A 19,546-nucleotide genomic window follows, 5' to 3' on the forward strand; every position below is an offset into this window, starting at 1 on the left:
GTAAAGTCATGTAGGTAAAACAATTAATAAAGTAATTTAGTTGTTATTTTATTTTATTAATTGGTTCACCTACGTGACTTTACCGAAAAAACCAAAGAGTATGAATCCTTGCAGTCACGAAAGCTTCAAATCTCGAATTAAGGGAATGGCTTGACGACGACGATAAGAGATTGGTGCCAAAAAGATGTGGCGCCACTTGAGAAAATTGTCACAAGACGGAGAAAAGTGGAAACAAATAACGAAATGTGCAGTGGACACCTAAAAAGGCTATCTGCCCATAGATCATGGTGATGATGATGATGCACAGGCGGTAAGGGATGGACGCGTGGGTGCATAGGGTGACCACCATCCGATCGTCGACATCAGTGTCAACGGTCTGCTCCATTGCTCTGAGACGATGTCAACAGTCGGATGTTTTTGTTGCTGCACGGGTGATGTCCGTACCGCGCGTGGTGTGCAACACGGCATGGATCGCGACTTACGGGACGTGGAGCGGCTGAGCAACGCGAACCACCACAACACGGCACCGGAGCGCAGCCGAATCCCAACCCTCGTTTTTTTTTTTCTCACCTGCTGTTTACAGTCCCGAGTCGATGGTTGGAAGTCCACATTCATCTGGCAGGGGTAAGTCTCTGCATAGCACAGTCACTGTTGATGGCTTCCCCAACAAGCCGGTACTTGTTTTATGGACCCCGGAGGGATGATGGGCTAAGTCCGGGACTCCACCAGTGCAGAGTTTTGTCTGATTAAAACAAATGTTCTCGTTAAACATATGCGAGATGTTAACTGCCTCGCTTGGTATGCAGGAGGTGCGTGGGTTCGATCCCGACCCTGACACCTGCTGCTGTATATTTGGAGTTTGCGTTGTCTCTCTCCCCGTGGTCGAGTGGATTTTTTCCGAGTCCTCCGGTTTTTCTCTCCACGTTTAGAATCAACAACACGCGTTGAGAGCATTTGCCTGCTATAGATTTCCACGTGCGACTTCATTCGGCTAACATTTGTGGTCAGGTCGCTTTTGAAAAAAAGTTATATACAGTAGCTCAGTAGGCCTTACCTGGTAAAACAAATTATAGTTTAGTTTTAGTTTGATCGAAAAGACACGAATTTTAGGCTGTCGCATCCAAAACGTAGCTCACTGTTTTTTTTTTCAGATTGTACTTGTTGTTGGTCAGTATAATGTCCGACGTTTTACTCCGCGGGTTGGGAGCTTCTTCAGCAAACGACGTTTCGGTTCACTTCTTGAGAACTGAGTCACACAGGAAGGACTTACGTCCTGGGGCTGAGCGCGTCATTTATTCTCGACGTGGAGAGACGCGGAACTTTGCCTGGCTGGCTGCCCTGTCGACTGCTTCATCATTTCACACGACTCAGAATACACGAAGACAAAGATCCCCCTTATAGCCTGAACAGACTTTTGGGGCAAGTGCTGTTAGCGAGCAACTATGAAGGCCAACTACGGCAGACTAGAGGGTAGGTGGCCAGCACCACACCCGGCCGCCTTTGTCTCTCTAGTGGCGATGTCTGAATATACAAAGATCCCCCGTATAGCCTTAACAGACTGTTGGGGCAAGTGCTGTTAGCGAGTACCTATGAAGGCCGGCACGGCACAGGTGCGGGTAGGTGGCCAGCACCACGCCCGACCGCCTTCGCCTCCCCAGTGGCAATGTTTACACACCACACCAGGCACACATTTTTTAGGCTGAGTCGACCTCGGGGAGGCCCAGGACCGGTTCAGATAATCGTCACCGGTGGTGACCGTGAGCGGGAATCGAACTCGTGTCGCCGGGTTCGTAGCGCCGCTCGCTAACCGCTGCGCCACCGCTCCCACACATTTTAGTGCGTACTGTAACGCGCGATCTGTGGGACGCTAACAGCACTTCGCCCACAGTCGTTGGCGAAGTCTTCTAATTTTTTTACGAGAGGAGAGCATTTTTTTTAATGCAAAAAGCGTACGTAGCCTTTCGGAGGCGCTGAGTCAGAGCCCCCCTCCTCTCAGAGGCAGCGGAGATTTGTCATGGCGAGGAAATGAAAGCGGTGACTCGATAGCAGGTCCAGCATTGCCCCCACCTCCCTCCTCCTGCTGCGCCCCCCCCCCTTTCTCTTGCCCCCCCCCCCCCCGCCTCCTCCCTGCTCCAGAAGCAGCACATGCCTTCAATCTGCGACCGGTCTGAGTGCACAATTCAAAGGTTAATAGAAGCCATTTCCGCAAACTTGCCACGTGACAAAGGCATGTCACTAAAAAAAAAAGTGTCCCATTTACAAAAAAAAAACTAATCTCGGTGTCAGTCACGAGCCCACTGTCGAGCAATTCCGAATTGGCAGAGCCAGGCAGAGAGCAAGGGGGAGCGAGGCGCCACACGGCGCTTCATCATCCGCTCGAGAGAGAGAGAGAAAGAAAAAGAGTGGGCCAAGGAGGGCAAATCAGTGACCGAGATCATTTTCTGATGCTGCTGTCCCACGCTCAAGCACCGGTTATGTTGACAATTTCACAACAAAAAGACTTGCGCGGAAAATGCACGGGGCGTTTCGGATTGTTTTAGGCTGCCGCTGCTTGCTGCTGCTGCTGCACGGTTTGATATTTTGAGAGTTGGAACCGCAGTTGACAAAATAAGTTTTTTGTATCATATAAACAAGACAAACAAAGGCGGAAAACATGCAGCATGTCCGTGCAATTTACTTGACAAAGATTCTCCCTGTAGCATATAGACAATTTTAGGGGTAATGCTATTATTATGAAGCAGCTGGCACGACCAACACTGCAGACCACCGCTCCGGGTAACCGTTTACTCGCTTGACGAAGCCGTGTGTGCCCGGACAAACCGGGCGAGGTTTCTGCAGCGGCGCGCTTGGGGCATCCTCGCAGCCAGCGGACATCGCTCACCGCGCCACCGAGATGGGGTGGGGGCGCTCAGGAATGAACCCCGCAGGACGAGCGAGCGATGGCACCGGGGTGGGGGGGGGGCACGGCGAGCACGTCCCAGCGTGGGCAGCGGAGCGGGGGGAAAGCGGACGCGGATGTTGGGAGGGGAGGAGAGGGGGGGGCGTGTGAGAGTCCAACGGCCGGGCAGCTTTGTGATGTCCGCGCACGATTGCAAAGTCATCGTGGACTCTTTTTTGTTTCGATTTAACGCTTTCGTGACTGCAGGGATTCATCTTCTTGGTTCTTTCGGTAAAGCCACGTAGAATGGAACTAATAAAATAATACAAATAAAACATAATAAAATAATTCTCACGACGACAGGCTCTGTCTTCTCGACAGACCTGTTCTCCACCTGAGGACGGACGGCTGCTTGCGTTGTGGCCGAAACGTCGTGAGAATTATTTTATTATGTTTGATTTTTTTTATTTTTTTTTATTTCCATTCTACGTGACTTTACCGAAAGAACCAAGAAGATCTTTTTTGTTTGTTTGTTTAAAGTGCGGTGAGAGCTGAAGCCCAACACAGGCCGTATCTGACTGAGAGCCCAGCGGCGACCCCATTCCTCTTACCCACGTGGCGTGCCACGTTCCGGTAACCGGTTCACCTCTCACCTGCTCCGTGCCAGGTTGTGACCGGCTCCTGCTCGGGCAGCATGGCAGAGTGCAGGTGCGTGTGATCGAGGTGTGATCTATCGCCCTGGCAAAAATACAGACATCAGCAGCAGCAGCAGAGGCAGTGTATTATCATATAGAGTAGATCATGGCACATGAATTATCACAACTGAAAAGATAAATGAGCGCAATTCATTTTGCATTTTCTTTTCGCTCGGCTTCTCCTGCAGGGCTTTTGACTCATCTGTCACTTGTTATTGGTAATGTATTTCTTTTGGTTTGTCTCCCGCCTTTCGCTTTGCACACAACATGAAGCGATGGCCCTTCAGCGGCGCACGGGTACCACCATTAACCCTTGTAGTTGATTCAAAGCGACGTTGGGCGCAACTTTGCTGGAAACCTAAATTTGACCTTTCATCTAAAACAAAAAAAAAATCACTCCCACGCACACACTAATACATGTTGATATTTGCATGATGCTATGAATGTGTTGTTGTTTTTTTTTAAACCACAGCAGCAGTGGCGTCAGATGTAAGACTTGTGTGTTTCGGCTCTCTGATGTGAGTTCAGAAAATGTATTTGAATCATAATAAAAATAATTATTAAAAACGGAATAATTCAGTTCCTGAAAAAGGTCCCCTAAAAGGGGCGGTGAAACGTCGGACATTACGCTGAACAGCACGCGGCACGACCCGAGAAACACGTCTGTCGCTTGCACAGCAGTACAACCGCGAGGTCCTGACGGGAGAGGTGCGCGATTCAGCCACCACGGGGGCACGACCACGTGCTCTGTGACGTCGTGGGCACAGCTCCACTTCGATTCTAGCGCTTAACTGGAATTACTTTTTATGTTCCTCCGATTAGCACGGTCGGCTACGTACGGTGCGAAAGAAGTTCTACATACATCTATATATATAAAATGTAATTTTGTGATTATGTGTGTCTGTTCGAAATGTTTAGCATACTTCCCGACATGCTCCAAACTTGAAATTTGGCACGTGGGTAGCTTCCAAACTGTACACAATGCAAAAAGTCTAAAAATAGAATTTTGTATTGGGGGGGAGGGGCGCAATAATGAATATATTTTGCACGGCAAGTGAGCGGTGACGTCACATCTGTGATGTCACCCGCATGCGGCAGCGTCACGCAGTGTGCCTGCTGACGTCACGCCCCCCCACCCTCCGCATAGGCCGTGCATCCCGAACAAATGCGCGGCTGGGGGGGTATAATATACTACACTACACTATACACTACACTATATACTACAATATAAACAACTCTACACACTACACTATAAACAACTCTACACACTACACTATACACTACGCTACACACTACACTATACACTACGATACCCTACAATACACTAAATTACGATACACTATATTTCGATTTAAAGCTTTTGTGACTGCAGGGATTCATCTTCTTGGTTCTTTCGGTAAAGCCACGTAGAAAGGAAGTAATAAAATAATAAAAAATAAAACATAATAAAATAATATAATAAAATATAATATAATAATATTATATTTTATTACTTCCCTTCTACGTGACGTTACGATACACTACACCACCATACCAAATTTAAAACTGATTTCTTTAACACTGCTTTGAGTGTTCAGTTCGTTGTCCTTCTCCGCACCTCCGATTAGCGCGGTCGGTCTCCGTACGGTGCGAAAGAAGTTCAACGTACGTACGCACACACGACATTATCCAGCCACTGCCGCACTCACCTCGTCACTCGAGGAGGGGAGATCTTGTCCGCGTGGAAATACCGCTGAGCCTCGCCACTTTGTATCACCACAACGGCCTCCTGCGGTGACAGATGCGGCTGGGCCGTGACGCAACGTTTGTCCTGTTAAGAGGGACATTTGAACGCCCCAGCTTTAGCGCCTCCGATTAGCACGCTTGGCTACGTACGGTGCGAAATAAAGTTCAACACACACACACACACGTGATGGCAGCAGAAATGTGGTTGCAGGAGCTTGCTGCCAACGTCGAGGTCTGCTGCTGCTGGCAACAACGACAGAGCTTCAGCAGAGAGAGACAGAGAGAGAGTTTGTGTAGTTTTGCCATTCCTCCGTTGAAAGAGCGCAGACTGCAACAGTGGTTTGACTACAGGGGCCATAGATTGGGCTGCGTGGCCATAATCGCACTCCTGTGGCTTTTCTTTAATGTACAGTATCTATATGGGTCTCTATGAGTCGCTGTGGGGTTCACGATATAGTCCATAGTTTGCGTTACATGGCCACAATCTGCGGCTTGCGCCTTGAGTTTTCCTCAGATAACGCAACACAAATACACCCGTAAAGGACCACATCTCATAGACAGAGATGCTTCAATATCCTCCACGAGCTCGCCCTTACCTGCCTCTCATCTCACTCTACTTCCCTCCACGCACTTTCCTACCTCTCCCCTTTCATCTCATTCTGCTCCCCTCTATGCACTCTCCTACCTCTCCCCTCTCATCTCACGTTACTCCCCTCCACGCACTCTCCTACCTCTCCCCTCTCATCTCACTCTACTCCCCTCCACGCACTCTCCTACCTCTCCCCTCTCATCTCACTCTACTCCGCTCCACACACTCCCCTACCTCTCCCCTCTCATCTCACTCGACTCCCCTCCACGCACTCTCCTACCTCTCCCCTCCCATCTCACTCCACTCCGCTCCACACACTCTCCTACCTCTCCCCTCTCATCTCACTCTACTCCGCTCCACACACTCCCCTACCTCTCCCCTCTCATCTCACTCGACTCCCCTCCACGCACTCTCCTACCTCTCATTTCACTCCACTCCCCTCCACCCACTGTCCGCTCCAACAAGGCGTTCTGTCGAGGCCCCAAGTCAACATTCGCTGAGCGGCAGACCGTACATTCTCTTCTGCTCTTCGCACAACTCTGAGACGTTCCTTCCCAAGCCATCCGTGCCGTGCCGTCCCTGCCCCATGTTCAAGTCAAGATACAAGACGTTCCCTCTCACCCACAACTGGCAGTCTCTCTCTACACAACACAAGATGCCCGCTCGATCTGTACATCTCCGGAGCCGCATGCAACTCTTGAAGGAACTGGCTCGCTGGCTCCCGACAACGATAATTGCAAAGCAAAAAAAAAGAAAACGTCCTAATTATTTTCGATAAACGGTGAACGTGGCAAAGCCCAAGAGTGATTTCGTAATGCGGCATTACAAATCGTTGTGCGTGTGCTGTGCTTAAAATAGTGATTACAAAAAATATTTCTAGTTTGACGTTATTCATGAAGTAGCGTCGTCCTGTATCCACACGCAATGCGCCTCTCGAAATAATGATTTCTACCGAATTCGCATGAAATTGCCCTTTTTTATATTTCTCTTGCCGGCAAATTTGTTTGTTGTTGTTTGCTGCATCGTAAAAAACCAATCAACAACAGCGACCACAGTGTTCCTGAGAGGAGATGCACCATCACTCCAGCCTCGTCCATTTCACCACCCAAGGCGATAATGGAACGGCCATGGCACCTTCGGGACCTACCGTAGGGGATCTTCCTCCTCAACATGTAATGTACGCTGAACTTCTTTCGCGCCGTACGTAGCCAACACGTAGACAGGCGCGCCATAGTCTCTGTCCCATCAATAGGCTCCCCCACCCCACACACACACACACGCCCTTGGCGACTGAACACAGACACCCAATGGCTTAGAGCCCTTCCCAAACTTCAAAATCGTTCCCACGTATCTAAGCGAAAAACTACATTTTATTTTTACCAGGTAAGGCCCACTGAGCTGTATAGCTCTTCTTTCAGAAGCCACCTGGTCATCACAAATGACAGCTCAACGCGTGGAAAATCATAGCAGCCAAATTCTCTCAACGCGTGGTGACGTTGATTCGAAATGTCGAGGCAAAAAACCGGAGGATCTGGAGACAAATCCACGCGACCACAGAGAGAACACGCAAACTCCAAATACTGTACACAGGCGTCAAGGTCGGGATTGAACCCATGACCTCCTGCATACCAGGCGAGGGAGTTAACATCTCGCCATCATTGCAAACAGAGCCCCAGAGCCCCACGACATGAAGGCTTCCCTGCTGCCCTCCTGCTGCCCGACTTACGCGCGATTGGTCGGCTCGCAATGGCCACTCTCCGCCTCCTCCTGCGGGGGGGGAGGGGGGGTCACTGCGCCCCCCCCGCCCCCCGTGGCGGCGCCGCCGTTGCTGCTGCCACTTGTCGCACCACGCGCACTCGACCCATCGTGCGTGTGTGTGTGTGCGTGTTCGTGTGCGTGTGTGTGTGCGTGTGTATATGCTTGTGTGCGTGTGTGTGTGCGTGTGTGTGTGTGCGTGTGTGTGCGTGTGTGTGCGCGTGTGTGTGCGTGTGTGCGTGTGTGTGTGTGTGCGTGTGTGTGCGCGTGTGTGTGCGTGTGTGCGTGTGGGCGCGTGTGTGTGCGTGTGTGTGTGCGTGTGTGTATGCTTGTGTGCGTCCGTGTGTGCGTGTGTGTGCGTGTGCGTGCGTGTGCGTGCGTGTGTGCGTGTGTGTGCGTGTGCGCGTGTGTGCGCGTGTGTGTGTGCTTGTGTGCGTGTGTGTGCGTGTGTGCGCGTGTGCGTGTGCGCGTATGTGCGTATGTGTGTGTGCGCGTGTGTTAGTGTGCATGTGGGGAGCGGTCCGGTTAGCGCTACGCTCCGCTACGAACCTGGAGACTCGAGTTCGATTCCCGCTCACGGCCAACACCAGTGACGATTATCTGAACCGGTCCTGGGCCTCCCCTATGTTGACTCAGCCTCAAATGAATATCTGGTGCGATTTATAAATATCGCCGCTGGGGAGACAAAGGCGGTCGGGCGTGGTGCTAACAGCACTTGTCCCAACAATTTTTGACGGCTATACGGGGGATCTTTGTCTTTTGTGCGTGCGTGTGTCCCGGTGCTCGCTAACAGCACTTTCCCCAACAGTCCGTCAAGGCTATACGGGGGATCTTTGTCTTTTGTGCGTGCGTGTGTCCCGGTGCTCGCTAACAGCACTTGCCCCAACAGTCCATCAAGGCTGGGGGGGGATCTTTGTCTTTGTGTGCCCCGAGACTGTCTTTTGTCTCGTTAGTCGCTTTTAATGTTGACAACAACAACAACAAAATGTCGCTAAATTACTCAAAGGCGGCAGCTGCTTACAGCAACAACAACAACAAAGCACTGCGGAGAGCAAAGTGGGGTGAGGGAGTTGAACGCGTCTCGGGCTTTCGCGAACAATATTAATCAGAATAATAAAGGGGTTTTTTTGTTTGGGTTAGATCGCGTAAATATAAATGTGCCGTTAACGACGCATTCATGTTTAAATAGATCAATACAATTCTTTATTATGGGGCGAGAGAGATTGTTGGTTGAGTGAGTGGTGGTGGGGAGGGAGGGGAGGGAGTGGTGGTGGAGGGCGGAGGAGTGGGGGGGGGAGTGGTGGTGGGGTTAGAAGGACGGGGGTGGGGTTAGGAGGGGGGGAGTGGTGGGGGGGGGTTAGGAGGAGGGGGGGTGGTGGGGGGGTTAGGAGGAGGGGGGGGTGTTGGTGGGGGAAGAAGGAAGGGGAAGTGATGATGGGGTTAGAAGGAGGGGGGGTGGTGTTAGGAGGGGGGTGGTGGTGGTGTTAGGAGGAGGAGGGGGGAGTGGTGGTGGGGCTCGAAGGGGGTGGTGGGGGGGGACGAGTCGGGGGGGGGGGGGTAGAGGGAGGAGGGGTGGGAGGGCAGCTGGGATAAGTGTTTGTAGAGGGGGTGCCGTGTGTATAATTCTCTGCCGAGCGCAGACGCAGGCGGGCTTTGTTGACCACGCTTCGAGCAACAAAGATCCACTCCGCATCACGGGGTGAGTGGGGAGCCAACCCCGCGCGCACTCACGTGGTGCCCCGGCACTCGACGGCGGCGGGGGTGGCTCTCTCTCTCTCTCTCGCTCTCCATCTCTGCTTCTCTGTCCCGCACTTCTCCGGGTCAACAAACTCGCGGTTCGGGCTACCAGTTAACCCGCGACGCGCGGTATCTGTGCCGCGTCTTCTCCTTATGGGAAACGTGCTGCTGCTGCTGAGTCACACGTTCTGCTGCTGCTGCAGCTGCTGCTGCATTAAATCCGCCCCCACCTACCCACCCACCAACCCCACCTTCCCACAAGCGCGGGGAGGGTAAGCAAAGCCTGGAATGACGGCGATCGGGTGCGGTGCTTCGTGTAGCACGTGCCCAGTACAGGTGTGATTACAGCGCGTAATTTAAGAGCGCGCTCAGTGTCGTTTTCACATCAGAGAGCCGTGGCGGAAAAACATCCGTGGGAGGGCGATGGGGGGAGGGGGGCATGATAGGGAGAGAGGAGGGGAGGGAGGGGGTCACGGTGCCCCCAATCGAGACTGCTGGTGCCCCCCCCCCCCCCCCCTGTCTCTGGAAGAAAAAAAACCCGGCGAGCAAGATCCGTCAATCGACTGGCACGGGTAAACGCCCAATGATCAGCGATCGTTACTCGCGCTCTATTATTCATGAAGGCACCGAGATGCCCTCTTCCTCGGGCGCGGGGCCACGTCGCCAGGAGCAGCCAGGAGCGGCGACGGCGGCAGCGGTGGCATGCCAGCGAACGAGCTGTAGCTCACCATTGGAACCTCATTTGCCAGTAAAAAATATGACAATTGTTTTTTTACCTTCTTGGTTCTTTCGGTAAAGTCACGTAGAAGGGAAATAATAAAATAAAAATAAACATAATAAAATATAACACAATAAAATAATAAAATAATTATACATAATAAAAGAATAATTAAAATAAAACATAATAAAAACATAATTAAATAATTTAAAAATAAAACATAATAAAAGAAAAAATATTTTATAATGTTTTATTTTAATAATTATTTTATTATGTTTTATTTTATTATGTTTTATTTGTATTATTTTTTTTTATTATTTCCCTTCTACATGACTTTACCGAAAGAACCAAGAAGATGAATCCCTGCAGTCACGAAAGCTTTAAATCGAAAAATGTTTTTTTACCCTTCTATCTGGCAACAAAACTGACACCTTTTTTTTACAAGGAGTCATGTTTGCATAGACCACAATACCTGCAGCCATAATGCAAACAAAAAACATTTCTCTGATAATGTATGCACTGTCCTTGAAGTTGATTGGTCCACACCCGAGACAGCTTTCCTTAGAGCCTAGTCTCACATGGTGTTGGACCAGATGACGCCAAAAGGCGCACAACTCAAAAGACAATGCACCATCAGAGTATGAGAGCTCAAGGTAAGCATTTACACCATTGGAACCTCATTTGTGCGACACGCGCCCCCTTAGAACTCGACGTGCAGTGACGGCGTCACGCGAGCGTTTAAAAGGCAGCAGAGGCCGCGTGAGAAAACGTGATTGGGAATTGAAATTAAAATGCAGTGGGGGGGGGGGTTCTTATTCTTCCCCGCAGACAATTTTCATCGGCACACGAGGACCCCGGACACTTGGCCGCTGCCACCCGTTGTGCTGTTTGCCAGCTTCAATCGAATTCCCGATGGATCGGGGAAAGAGCGCGTTTAGGCAGCAGCAGCAGGCAGGAGGGAAAGAGAGATAAATTAGAACGCTCTTCCCAAAGGCAAAGATTCCCCCGTATATCGCCTCTTTAACAGAGAAAGTGCTGTTGGAGCAATTGCTGTTAGCGAGTAGCACCGATGACAGCGAACACGGCACACGAGGGAGTCGGTAGCCAGCACCACACCCGGCCGCCATTGTCTCAACAGTGCTGCTGTTTACACACCACACTAAGTACTCATTTGAGGCTGAGTCGACCCATGGGGTGCCCAGGACAGGTTCAGATATTCGTCACCGATGCCGTGAGTGGGAATCGAACTCGGGTCGCTGTGTTCGTGGCGGAGCGACGTTCGCACACGCGGTGGCTTGGCACGCGGGCTACACGACCCGGCCAACGCAGCCTTGCTCGATGGAGGAGCTGCTACCCGTCGGAAGCCGTCGGACTGCGAGAAGGGCTGCGTGCAGAACGAGAGAGAGCGAGAGAGAGAGCGAGTGAGCGAGAGAGTGACCGAGAGAGTGAGCGAGAGAGTGAGCGAGAGGTGGGGGTTTACATAAAGCAAAGTAAAAAATAAAAAAAATACGAAATGATGAACGAAGTAAAGTGCCGACTACACCGAGCATCTTCTTGTTTCCACTGATTGTAAAAAAAAGGAGCTCGCCGGTGGAACTGAGTCCAGATCGTTCGAGGATTTGTGAGCTCCTAACACAATCTAGCCCGGTTAAACCCAGGATGGATCGTAGGCAAGGTCAGCCTGCCTAGACACACAGCGGTGCCACGAGCGCGCCTCGGGCTCAGACTTTGTTATCTCAGCGAGCGTGGCCCCGTGGAGCTCGGCAGCTCTGTCACGAGGACGGCCACAGCCCGAGATCGTCGGCAGCGGCGGCAGTTAAAGCGCCTTGCAGGGAGGCAATGGGCAAATTAACAAGAGCAAAAACACAAACATTACTCGCATGGATGTATGTTGAACTTCTTTCGAAGCTGTCCGTCGCAAACTGCGCTAATCGGTGCAGGGAGGGTGGGGGGGGGGAGGACAACAACCTAAACACATAAAGCAGTTCTAAAGAAATACCTTTTCAATCTATGTGATTTAAAAGTGCATAGTTCCAGTGGCTTCCTAATATCGGAATGTTATTAGGAAGGCGGGCGCAGAAGCGCATCTGAAAGCGCATCGCGATGCGGCGACCACCGTTTATTGTTCGATGGCCAGCCACAAGCCGCTGCTGCTGCCGCTGCTACTGCTGCGAGGATGCCCGGAGTTTGCATGATGGTTCATGCTCCTTCACGAGAACAGTGAGTTGTTGTTGCCGTTCATTTGTGGCAAGCGCTTTGTGCGATGAGTGCGACCTTGTATAATGTATACACGCAACCCACGGCAGAACTTGCTACAAACATCTGGCCACCACCGACTTCTTCCATCTTAACCTTGCATGCGTTTAAGGATGCATAATTTGTAATTAAATTGAAAAGCATTCACTTCCCGAGACTGAAAGTGACTGCAGAGCGCGACAACTCTCAAAGGTCTGTTTCGTTGAAGATAAACTCGAGGCAAATTTTATTTGTGCTCTCTAACAAAACAGTGAACAGCTGTTTCGTTTCAAAACATCCAGCTACCGCTGCTTATTGCAGAATTTAGAAATATCGCGCGAATGAATAAATATCGCACAAATGCGTGCGTAGCCCACAGCGACGCGCCGTGGGGGGGGGGGGGGGGCACGCCCGACCCTCCCCTCCCCCAAAACATCGTTCGCTGCGTTCCACTTCGGGACGACTCCTCATTGTGGCGGAGCGACGCTTGTCGAAACTCATCGGCGCCGAGGTGCGAACGGTTCGTGCGCCCGGAGAGAGAAAGAGATGAGAGATGAGACCTCGATGAAGGGCGCCTCCCCCCCCCCCCTCTCGTTTGTTTTACAATCAGAGTAAACAAGAAGATGCTCGGTGTAGTCGGCACTTTGCTTCGTTCATCATTTCGTTTTTTTTATTATTGTTTTTTTTTTAAACAATAATCAACGACGGTGGAGGCAATGAGACACGCACAGGATGACGTGTACGGCATTCCACATCCGGCAAAAAACACGCGTCTGTCACATCTAATAGCCAAGAATCTGGTGAAAAGCAATCTGTGGACTTAGTAAAGCGTACTTAATTAGTAGGCCGCGTCCGTAATTAAGACACGGCAACCCTGGGATTTTGTAATGAATAACATCTATTAGAGGCGTTTTTAAAGCCCCGCGTTTGCTATGCCTCAAATTTACTGCGCGAGCACTGCAGCGAAACCGAGAAAGAGGATCCCGGGAGAAGTATTCCAGGGGGAGCTTGGAGTGACAGTTAGGGGGGTTCGGGTAAGGCGAGGTGTTTAGAGTAAAGTGGTTGTTGGGTTAGAGACGGGGGGTGGGGTAAAGAAAGGCAAATGTTCGAGTGTTAGAGTTTGGGTAAGGGTTAGGAGTTGGGATCGACTCAAGAGAGTTACGTTGTTGCGTTACGCATTGGGGCTTAGAACCAGTGGCGGCTCCTGCAAAATCTCTCAGGGGGGGCAAATGTTTGGATGATTGATAAATAACGCGATCTAAACCCAAAAACGTTGATTATGAATAATATTGGTCGCGAAAGCCTACGTGTTAAACTGATGATTGATAAGGATAAGGTCCACCCATGCAATGGATAAATTAACAGCTTAAGCATGTAAAGGCAACTTCGCTTCTTTAATACAGGGTGACCCAAAAAAAACGGGCCCCAACTCTAATAACTCTAATAGGCACGGGGCCCGTTTTTTTTGGGTCACCCTGTATTAATGAAAAATAAAGTGACCCTTACAATACATCTTGTTTGTTTCTATACTTACTATTATTACAATCCACTCAGTATCTTTTATTAAACATTCCACTAGGTAGCGACAAATAATATTGTTGACTGAAACGTGCTTACGTATGATGAAGTAAGCACGTTAGTGCGAGCCCTCCCGGAAGCCATAGAGAATGCATTGCAGCGCCCGCCGTTCGAAAAAAAACATCTTTGAATGTAAGTCTATGGGAACACTTTGGGCGATTCTCAGCCAGAGTGAAATCGCCCAAAAAATGGCGGTACTCCACAGAACGTGACATGACGCTGATTGGACTATATCCAGAGGCACAGTAAAGGCTGAGATTGGTGGTGCGTCGCCCAATCGTCCTAATGAAGAAACCGCCCCTGCTTAGAACTATGGTTGGGGCTCGGGGTACATAGCTAGGGCAGGGGCCCGAGATTTGACCAAATCAGGGACCCGACGGTCACGTGGGCTTAGGGCACCAGGGGCGCGTCTCCCAGAAGCGGTGGATTTTGGCTCAAACATCGAGAGCACAGACGGTGGTCACCACATCGCGTGGCGCTTTCAGATGTGGTTTTTTTGCGGCCGTCTGGAACGCTCTTCCTTCCGATATTACGAAGCCACTAAAGCTGTACACTTTTAAACCATCTCGATTGAAAACTCGTTTCTTTAGAATTGCTTTTAGTGTTTAGTTTGTTGTCCTTCCCATGCACCTCCGATTGGCACGGTTGGCTATATACTGTGCGAAAGAATTTCAACATACACAAGTACAAAATGACTGCACACAACATCTAAAAACAGCAAGTAAAATGTGGTTCTGCAATTAATTTAACTGTCATTTGCAGCTCTGAGAATAAAAAAAAAATTCGGTTAAACCATCGTGCGACGAATATTGTTACCCCAGTAGCTGAGTGGGTAAGAACGGCGCTGCACTCTACGGCGTGTGAACAATAGGTCACGTGGAGAAGGGATCTCAGATGTAGGTCTGTGACGCTCCCTTCCGTGGGCAAATACAGTCCGTGCATTGATTTGGTTTATCAGCGCTCAGCGTGAGCAGCGCTCTCGTTAGCACCTGATGGTGCCGTCAGTGTTCGCCAACGAAATGTCGAATAACATTTTATTTTAACAACAAATACCGCCCGCTCTTCCACATCCATGCTTCGCTGATTAAACACCGTGACGTGTTTGCCCACGTGACAACTTGGTTTGATTGACATTATACCTACACGACTATCTAACCCCACCCCCACCCCCAAAAATACTAATTATAAATCATAATTATTTTAAGCACCCTGTAATGTCAGGAACATCTCAACCACCGTGAGCTCCCAGCACCCGATACGAACGGATGAGTCGTCGTGCTGGGCCTGTGTGCCCCACATCCAGCACAGCAGCGCCTCCGATTAGCACGGTTGGCCGCCGTACGGTGCGAAAAAAGTTCGACGTGAATGCAGGCCAGTGACAGACATCGGCCCGGGCGACCGGGGGGCGTGGGGGGATTATTTGAGGGTCTCCATGGCTGCCCCCCCCCCTTTGCAGGGCTGTAGACACCCCCACGGCCACGTCACGGCAAAATGAAAGTTTGATGGAGGAGAGATGCGAGCGGCAGATTTTTTTTTCGGCGAAACCTGAGTGGTCTCCCTGCGGAGGCGAGAAGCCAAACGAATGCATCTACACCCCCCCCCCCCCGACGCCACCCGCCCACACCCCCGCAAGCAACGCGATCCCCTGGATTAGGCCCGGAGCCTTCGTCCCACCAGACTTACCACCGAGCTGATCTCGTTGGGGAATATCAAACCATCAACCAAGCGGCCTCCGGTCGTCCTCGCAGCAGCGGCTGCTTGTGGCTGGCCGTCGAACAAAAACGGCGGTCACAGCGTCGCGCGGCGCTTCTGCGGCCGTCTGGAACGCTCTTCCGCCTTCCGATATTAGGAAGCCACTGGAGAAACGCGCTTTGAGATAATCTAGATTTTTTTAAAAGCTAATTTCTTTAAAACAGCTTTTGGCGTTTAAGTTTGCTATCTTTCCCCCCCCCCCCCGCACCTCCGATTAGCACGGTTGGCTAGGTAGGGTGCGAAAGAAGTTGAACGTACGTACAAGACGGAGACAACTCAGCGCAGTGACATCTTCATCGCTCGTACCTGTCGGCGTCTATGTAAATTCACCGTGACGGTTTTTTTTTATTCATATACGATGCAAACATTATGCAGAAATCACGATCGCTGTTTAGCAAAATGCGTATCACGTCTCTCGCGTGGGGAATACACGCACGCACTGCGCCGAATCACGACGCTCGGTTAAAGCGTGGAGAGAGGAAAAAAATATATTCTACCGTAAATTTACAACCGCCACGACGACATTTCACTAATTGTGCAATTTTCTGATTTTGTCAATTCACGAGGAGCTGCGGAAGTGTTAAAGGGCATCATTTGCGGCGCCTCGAGTCTCTTCCGTCGGCTTGGTTTTCGAGATTATTCACTGTCTTGTCAAACGCTGTAAATGAAATGTTCCTAAAATCACAGGCCAAGATCACGCACACACGACCCAACACAATTACCGGCAGAGTGGGTGCAACGCTAACAACTTCTCGTAATTCATATTTCTATGAGTCGGAAGCATTTGCAGGGAAACCGCGGTCAGGAGTGGCCGTCAGACTGCGCAGATGAAATGCAATGCCAGCTTTTAAAAAAAACCGCAGATTTACGAGTTGTGTTATGTCCCGGTGGTAATGTGAAATTACAGTATCGCACTCTTGGCAAGCACACCGCCACCCTTCCCCCCCCCACCGATCAGTCGTTTAGAACCAAGACATTATTTATCAAGGTCATAACATAATACGAGTTACAAATAACAAGCTCGTCAAAGCTGCAGTGGAAAGTGCATTAGCCGGCGTATTGTTTCCTGGCGTGCCCATTAAGCAGGGGGTCAGGAGGTCACCCGCGGTCGTTGCTCAAGGGAGGACAACCTCCAGCTCGGCACCAAGTCTCCTCCAGAGCATTAACCCATTCACCTGCACCACCGCCCTTCCGATCCCAAGTCCTTGGCCCGGATCCGGCTAAATGTAACCACGACGAGGCGGACCTTGCACTTGTTTTTCCTACTGCTGCTGCTGCTGCTGTGTCAATCAGGCGAGGAGGGATCATGGGTCCATCGTAAATTCAACACGGGGTTGATGTATAGGCCTTCCCCAGAGGATACTTTGTGAGCGTGTCTGCAGCCGAGGGCTCTCGTATTCTTGTTAACCGCAGGTGAGACGAAACAGGTAACGATGTCCGAGACAGGGTTAAGGTGAAATACATTTCCACGTGTGAGTTGGGCCATACTTTTGCCTGGCCAGATAACATTGTGTTTTCCATTTCGTCTGTTCAATCGCTCGGCTAATATTGTCCCCATAACAAAGACAAAAATCCCCCGTCTAGCCTTGAACTGGCTGTGCGGGCAGGTGTTGGTAGCGAGCACCTATGAAAGCCGGCACGGAACATGAGGGGGTGGGTAACCAACACCACGCCCGGGCGCATTCGTCTCCACAGTGCTGATGTTTGTACATCACACCAGGTACTCGTTTAAGGCTTAGTCGACCTAGGGGAGGCCCATGGCCGTTCATATATTCGTCACTGTTTATTGGAATTCCACCGACATGCTTGTACAATAATCAAATAATAATACAATATATTTATTTCATTTTATGATTTTTGTAGTCTATCGATCTGTAAATATTTTCCTAATATACATTAAACAAATGTGCTGTGAAATGTAAATGGATAATGAGGTATTGGTAGACGATGATGATGACGACGACAACGAGGTAATGTTGGCTGATTATCTGCAGAGATGGAGGTTGCCCAGTTGATGACTCACGTCCCGCGGTGGAGAGATGTTAACTCCTTCGCCTGGTATACAGGAGGCACGTGGGTTCGATCCCGACCCTGATGCCTGCTGTATGTTTGGAGTTGCGTGTCTCCCCGTGGTCGCGTGGATTTTTCTCTGGGTGCTCCGGTCCCCCCCCCCCCCCCCACACACATTTAGAATCAACATGAGCGTCGTTTAGAGCGTTTGACTGCTATGCATGTCCACATGATAAGCCACATGGTTAAGCTACCATGGTCGCTTCTGAGAAAGATCCCTATAGCTCAGTGGGGCCTGAGCTGGTAAAATAAATTAAATACATTGAAAAATGGAGGTCAGATTAGGGTCGTGTTTGTAAGGGGTTTCTTGATCAGTTGATCACGGGGTAATACTACTCCCACCCCCCCACGCGCCCCCCTCCCTCACGCACCCCACCACACATAAATAATCTGCCAGCGGAGGGGCTCAAGTCCGCAGGGAAGAGAGCGCATCGATTGCCATCGGCTCCGCGGACAAACCCCGCGCCACTCCATCACTTGCCTTGTCAGGCGATCCGGGCAGCGGAGGGCTGTGCGGGTCGCGCCCCCCGCCTCGGAGTTGTCCAAACTCGGGGATAATGAGACACCTCCAGAATGCGCACGCACGACAAATAATAAATAAATAAATAACCCCCCCTCCTCCTACTGCGTTGGCATCGCTCAGCGGAACCCGACCCTCGGCACGCGGCTCAATCGTTCGCTATGCTGCGGTGGCTATGAGACGTTAACTGCCTCGCCTGGTATTCAGGAGGTCGTGGGTTCGATCCCGATCCCGACCCTGACGACGCTTGCTGCTGTATATTTGGAGTTTGCATGTATAGACCTGCATACGGAATCTTTGGCTATTATACATTTTACACGTGATGAACCACTTCGTTGAACTGTCATTTGTGGCAATGTCGCTTCTGAAAAAGAGCTAAATAGCTCAGTGGGGCCTTACCTGGTAAAATAAAAAATATAGTTTTTTTATAGTCTAGTTTTAGCGACGGCAGTTAACGGTCTTGACAATGATGCTGCCCCTCTTGGACGAAACTTCTCCGCGTTTTGTGTCGGGTCGAGAACATTGGCCGGGGCGAGTGGCGAGGTAAGGCTCACTGAGCTTATAGCTCTTTTTCAGAAGCGACCTGGCCACAAATGATAGCTCAACGAAGTGGCTTATCATCATCATCACGTGGACATTTACAGCAGCAGCCAAATGTTCTGAACGTGCGTTTCTAAATGTGGATGGGGGGAAAACGCCGGAGGTGCCGGATGAAAAAAAAATCCACGTGACCACGAGGAAAGAGACACTGCCAACTCCAAATATGCAGTAGGCGTCGGGATCGAACCCGCAACCTCCTGCATACCAGGCGAGGTAGTTACCATCTCACCACCATGGCCACCCCTGTTTGGCCAACACGAATGACATTGTATGTTTTTTTGGAGGAAATCGGATAGCTCAGAGGAAACCCATTGCGTCACACGGGGAGAACGCACAAAGTCCACACACAGAGGAGGAGCCAGAGATAGGAATCGAACCCAGCATCCTTCTTTTGTGTGGCGCACGTGTTACCAATATGCCACTCTGTGACGCCCCATGATTCCTTACAACAAACAAACATCACGAATTAAGCTCCTACTATTAGGCAACTATTCATATGCCAATAAACCAAAAACTGGTAATCAGAAAATGTTTTAAACTGTAATCCTCATCAGGCCCCATGGCATAAACCAGTGCGTGCAGCCTCCGACTTTGATGACGCTATCTCTATACTGGCCTACGAAGAAGGGTCGTTACCTAAAACGTTGGCTATCGTTGACTGTTTTGTTTCTCCCCCCCCCCCTTTTAAAGCCGC

At 50.4% G+C, this 19,546-nt stretch overlaps 1 long non-coding RNA gene across 2 annotated transcripts in view; it reads right to left on the reverse strand.

The window, feature by feature from the left end:
• Nucleotides 1-3,096: 3,096 nt before the first annotated feature.
• Nucleotides 3,097-19,546, reverse strand: part of LOC133353628 (uncharacterized) — a 49,635-nt gene continuing 33,185 nt past the window's right edge. For both annotated transcript variants that reach the window (XR_009756416.1, XR_009756415.1), the window contains exons 3-4: nt 5,262-5,383; nt 3,097-3,616 (exon numbers count right to left, since the gene is read on the reverse strand). This is a non-coding gene — a long non-coding RNA (uncharacterized LOC133353628). The remainder of the gene's footprint in view (nt 3,617-5,261; nt 5,384-19,546) is intronic.

This window comes from Lethenteron reissneri, chromosome 44, assembly GCF_015708825.2.
Source record: "Lethenteron reissneri isolate LAM-NWPU_2019-01 chromosome 44, ASM1570882v1, whole genome shotgun sequence".
NCBI classification, from domain to species: Eukaryota; Metazoa; Chordata; class Hyperoartia; order Petromyzontiformes; family Petromyzontidae; genus Lethenteron; species Lethenteron reissneri.